General features: G+C 39.1%; 1 long non-coding RNA gene across 1 annotated transcript; it reads left to right on the top strand.

Annotated features, from left to right (window-relative positions):
• Nucleotides 1-3,940: 3,940 nt before the first annotated feature.
• LOC138489574 (uncharacterized) lies at nt 3,941-5,582 on the top strand. The gene is made up of 2 exons (XR_011274817.1): nt 3,941-4,246; nt 4,698-5,582. It is a non-coding gene; the product is annotated as an uncharacterized lncRNA (long non-coding RNA).
• Nucleotides 5,583-6,081: the final 499 nt, after the last annotated feature.

Genomic DNA, 6,081 nt, shown 5'->3' with positions numbered 1-6,081 from the left:
CTAGGCCTGTGATACCTCTGCAGAAGGAATCGTAAGGCCGCAAACAATAGCCAGCTTGTGTTGCAGCAGATGTCAACGGTACACAAGACCCTTCTCCGCTGATTACCAAGCCGGGAGAGATGCTTATCTCTGTGGTACCAGCCTTGACTCCAAAGAGAAAGAAAGCCAAGCAGCTCATCAGAGCAGGCGAGTCGAGGGGAGAGTGGATAAGAAACCTGTATAGGGTGTGCCAACCCATCCCCCTTCAAATGAATATAGATAACCTAATAGGCAGATCAAATAATTCCATCATTGCAAAAATCAGGATTAGATTGCCTTCATTAAAAGTAAAAAATTCACATGGTAATGCGCATATTTGGGTTGGGATGGCCCATGAAATTAAGGGTGCTTTAAATATAACACACATACCTTAAGTGTATAAGGATATATTATGAATAAATGATACAAAGTGAGGGCTGCTTAGTTAAATAAAGAATGGCTCCCTGAAGAAAAATACAGTGTCAGACAAAAATATATTTCAAAATGAATACTCAAGTGCAAAATGGTTTCCAGTCCTAAGCCAGGTGTGGATGACTATGAACCATGCCAAGAGTTTTCAGACAAGCAACAGAAGCTGATACATTTGGAGACAGTCTTTGGCAGCATCTCGCAGTGAGATAATTAGGATTGTTAGGTTAAAAATGGAAATTGGCAGAAAAGGTAGACAAGATTGTGATAAAGCCAGATAACTAAGGGAAGTTTAGATACATTTATCTATGTTCTTATAGAAAAGGGCACAGCGTGTGTCATGCAAACTGTTTTGAGAGACCAGCTATATTATTTTGGCAGCAATAAGAAAGAGCATATATCTGCTCTAAGGGAGTTAAGCACTAAACTAACTTGGCAGGACCTCAGCAATCAGATAAGGATTAGACATTGATGCATGGAGGATGTTCTTGGTAGGAGTTGAGCACTGTCACATATCAGTTTTGTGCGTCAGATAAAATTGTGGATGCTAGCTATGCCTATGTTTTTTTTTTCTCTGACTAAAGTGACCTATCAAAAGTATACCCTGTACAAGGTGGTCATTTGCATACACATGTTGCATAATCTTAAAAGACTATAAAGCAGGTTAGAGGCAAAAATGTCTTTGAGTGTGTCCTGTTATTCCAGCAAATAAAGACCATGATGAAAATCCTCCCAGGCATCCGATTTCTATTGCTTCTGTCTGAACAATGAAGTGTTCACAGATGCTTGGTGTTTGATGCAATGCATTTGTATCTAGAATGGGGAAGCAACAAGTAATGAGAGGAAGAACTCTCAAACGCACCAGGGCTAAGGTTACACACACTATAGATAAACAATCATGATACATTTTATAACAAATTAACAGTTGTATTGAAGAAAGAACTCAGTAAGAAACTAGGAGATAACATCCATTCTTTTTAGGGATTCATTATGTAGACACACAAGCAATCACTAGTATTTTTAAGGCCTGAACATGTAAAGGAGTGTGTCATTAGGTCAAAGGAGTATTTCTATAGAGCACACACCCTGATTAGTATGCTTTTCAAGAATAATGAGTATATTATTTAGATTTCTTGCAGGGTTTGTTTAGATGAATAAGTATAAGCAGGCTGGCAGCTGACAAGGAAAAACAAGGAAGGCTTGGCACAATTATTGAGCACAATATGGATTATTATCATGCATGATGAATTGATTTATTAAAAGGAGTAGAAAGAAGTGGAATTTGGAGCTATGTAAAGAGAAGCTATTTTTCATGAGATTGGGGAAAAATTGAGATAATTAGGTTAGAGTCCCTGTCATGATATGCTTATAAGGAGAGGGGGAGTGATACACATACACACACACATACATGTTCACACACGCCTATAAACACACACACATATATAAGTACACACATGCACCCACACACACATGTGCACACATACATACACACCCACACAGACAATTGCGTGGACGCATAGGCAATCAATGGGTCACAGGCTCAACTCACATAAATAAAATGTAGGTAGTCAAAGAAGGAATTCAATGCTGCAATGAGAACACACACACATATAGGCTGCTTTTGCTTTACATTAGGAACCCCAGTTAGAAACATTATGTCCTGATGAAATACAATTTAGGAGTAGATGGATTTTTTAGGACTATAAATGGAAGAGAGATAGGGATACCTTAAATGTTCAGGCTCAAGAAGAAACAGGAAGGGTGCACACTATACAACTTCACATAAGAGTGGCAATGATTCCAAATGACAGGGCCAGATAGAAGAGTGTGCATCAAATTCCCAGAAGAGATCACAAAAAGATAAGACAATAAATCCACTAAGATAATGGAGTAGAAATGTACGTAGCGGGACAAAATAAAAGTACACATATGGAAGGGATTATAATATGTCAAGTATAGGAGTTTGTGTTTTGTTTAAACTAATTAATATAAGATAATAAACAGTTAAAACTAAAGCGCTGAAGTGAGAAGTTCATAACCAAAAGACTGACGTCAATCCAGGGAGTGAAATAAATAAAGGGAAAACATGAATGAATGAATATTAAAGCAACAATATATTGATAAGGGGTGTAAATAAAGGGACAAACATAACATTGTGACATGAAGGAAGGTGTGGATTAAATATTTTGATTTTCAAACAATGAACAACAATGGATGGTGCATGTTTAAATTGATCAGTGTAGCATATTTCATGAAATAAATGTCATTTATGAAAGGCCAAGGAGGTATGGACAGCCAAGATTGATCTAACAGTATGAGAGAACTTCTAGCAGAATTGCACAAAAGAACATATGAGAGTAAGTAACAAGAACATTGTTTATGGTAATGTGAAAATGTTGATTTATGTATTAAAGATGAAAAATGATCATTTTTAGAGCGCGGGAGGAATGTCTATATGACCATAGCGGAGTATAGCGATATAATGGGAAGAAACATTATGACAATGTTAAGTACTAGTGGACAAGTAGAAAAAGAAAAGGTAAGTACCAGTGGACACAGTAAGTGTGTGAATAACTTAATGATCATTATCATGAGAAAGCGGACCCAGGTCAGTACAGAAAAGGGTAGTAAGAGATACAGGGCCTTGTTACGAGTTTGGATACCCCCAAACTCGGGTCCAGGTTCCCTGAATGGGGAAATACCGGGCCATTCCGACCTTGGAGGGCCCGGTATTTCCCCATTCAGGGAACCCGGACCATCCCCATTCCCATTTGATCCCCTATAGGGCTCAATGGGAATGGGAAGCATGCTAACAATGGGCCCATTAATGACAGGCCCGTTGTTAGCATGCTGCGCCACTCGCGGGACCCGCTAAGGACGTCTGGTAAAACCAGGTGTCCTTAGCGGGACCCGCGAGCGGCCCTCGTAATAGGGCGGTAAGGGGTTAACGGCTCCGGCACCTTTACCGGCGCCGTTAACCCCTTACCGCCCACCTCATAATGAGGCCCACAGTCTTTTAAAATAGGGAGCATGTTTCCCAAGAAAGGTGTGAGCACAGAATAGGACATATATGAGAGTATGGCCATATCTAATGAAGACATTTGGATGAAAGGTGGAGTAACCGTTTTGTAATCCTGACCATAAGGAATGTCAAATATGTACATTTGGCAAATGCATGAAACTTTAGGGATAGGCAAAACATTGTATGCCTATATGCCACATTTGCATGTACTTAATAGGATCAGTGCTTATTTTCAAATACCATGGGTAGAAAAGATTAGTGTAAGAAGGGCAACAAATAATGTTAATTATGTCTTAACAGAATAAATGCAGCAAAGAAAGAAGAGACCGCGGTCCCATGCCATCAGGAGGAGGACTACAAAAGTACAGAGAAAATGTTCAGCATAGCAAAAAAGATAAAAAAGGCCTGCCACTATATTTATGATAATTCAAAAGCAAAAAACATAAAAAAGGCCTGCCACTATATTTATGATAATTCAAAAGAAAAGACTAGTTAAAGTGCAATGGTGTTTCCATTTGTCAAGAAAACAGGTTTTTGCACTTTATTGAGCTGAGGGAACAAAGAGATGACCACAGCAACATCATATTGAAGGAAAAAAATGAATAATCAATGCCTATTTTAAGGAAATAACTGTTTGCTTTGCTAGCTTATTATGACTTTACCTCTATTTTAGTTTATGCAGGGTGCAAAAAACAATATTAGCTATGGATACGCCAAGAAGAAAGAAGGGGAGCGGCTGAAGAAAACATCCTTTTTTTGATTTTCTTTAAAAATGTGGTATGTTGTCTGTTTTGTCTTTTATTATTTTTATCATGAAGAGAACAGAGGAACTCTGGTGGTGAGAAGAATGACACAACCACAGGGAAAATGTTTCCTTTGTCACTTAGAATAAAAACACTATAAGGAATTAATTGGAGTGTGAGCCCATGAAAAGATGGGGCAAATGAAAGAAAAACAATGTATGTGCTTTATGGTCTCATGTCATAGAAACACCTAGTTATCAGCCAGTATATGTATGAATATATATATATATATATAGCAGAGGTGTGACACTAAGATAATCATGAAAGGGAGAAAAGAAGCAGTCATTCTATCATATTAGGAAAAATGGAAATTCAGTAGCAATTGTTTTAGGAGGTAGGAGTGCTTTAAAGAAATGTAATTTGTTTAGGTTTTAGGAGGAAGTACTGATGATAAAAATGTACTTATTTTCAAGCAACTCTCCCAGCTTTTATATTACAGATGGACGGGCAGAACCTGCACTCCGTGTGATTAAAGGCAACCGATCCTGCAAGCAGGGAGAAAAGCCCTTGTCATGAAAAGGATTTTTGAGGGACCCAGCCAGATGCCCAGTTGCAACTAAAACTGAAGACTCTCTTTATGAAACTTCCCCTTCCTTGTGTTCCCCAGAAACAATCTAATGCCCCCCAACTGACTATTTTATTCGAATCAGAAGATTGGGGGTTCACGTCCTGTGTGGTCACAAAACAGTGGATCCTAAAAAGACTGGCCTATGAATTAAGGGGCCCTTGAACTTAGCCAAAGGACAAATAAAACAAACAGAAATTGACTAAATAGAGAAAATCCTTGGCCTTGGAAAAAGGAGAATGAAGAATAGGGTGGAAGATGTGCAGATTGAAGACAAATTTTGAGGATTGCAATGGGTTGTGTTTTTAAAAATGGCCGCTGTTGCATTTCCCATTCCGGCGCAATGACGTAGTTTCCGGTACCGGTATACCGGTGCCGGTGGCAAGGGCATTGATGGTGCCGTTGTGTGGGTTTTTGGATGCTTTAGCATGATTTGCCGTAACAAACGGCATGCCGGTAACGGCAACGTCGGCATACCGGGCACACCTTAAGTAAGTCCAACAGAACCAAGAGTGGAAAGAATCCACACCAACCAGCCATCTTGAACCATCGAACAAAACGGTCAACGAGAACTAAGATGTAAAGTATGCAGGAGTGCCGGATTGACTCACTTACCCCACCGTTATCATCAAATGCCTTTTTAACAAATTAACTCCAGTAGAGTATTTTGATGAAGATGCATGTGTATTTTTGCATTATATTTTGACAGTGTTTGATAAATAAAAAGTTTAGTATATTAGTATAATTCAAAGGCTTAAGCGTACTACCATATAAGGCATATGAGTGAGGATGGAAGTGTGATCTATGAGGAACAGAGAGAACCATCGAGTTGTACCTCCAATAGGTGCTATGTTCAGACTACTGTAATCCCGGTGTTGACCCTTACAAATGGTGTCATGAGTGGGATGCTGATCCACCTGATAAATAGTGGAGGACCCTTAAAGAAGTGTATGGACTGTATAGGAAGGAATTTACCCTCTGTTTGTTCGGAATCAAACCCAGTCCAAAGTTCTCCTCAACATGGGCTCTTCAGATAGCCTTTTGCCATCTGCCATAATAAGTCCTTCAGTTCCTCCAAGGGGTTTTCTAGGCCCTTTTATATTGGATCCCTTGACTCTTCAAGTTCCCCTCTGAGCTTTCTTTGATTCTTGACTGAGTCTCTAAATATGGGCTATGCCTCACAACCCTAATCTGTTCTTTAGGATGAATAAGTATATGCTGTGAAGGCATCATAAAGCAAGACA

Source organism: Ambystoma mexicanum, chromosome 9 (genome assembly GCF_040938575.1).
Source record: "Ambystoma mexicanum isolate Mex_15411 chromosome 9, UKY_AmexF1_1, whole genome shotgun sequence".
In the NCBI taxonomy this organism is placed as follows: domain Eukaryota; kingdom Metazoa; phylum Chordata; class Amphibia; order Caudata; family Ambystomatidae; genus Ambystoma; species Ambystoma mexicanum.
Note: the sequence above shows the minus strand (reverse complement) of the source record. Positions and strands in the feature narration are given on the sequence as shown.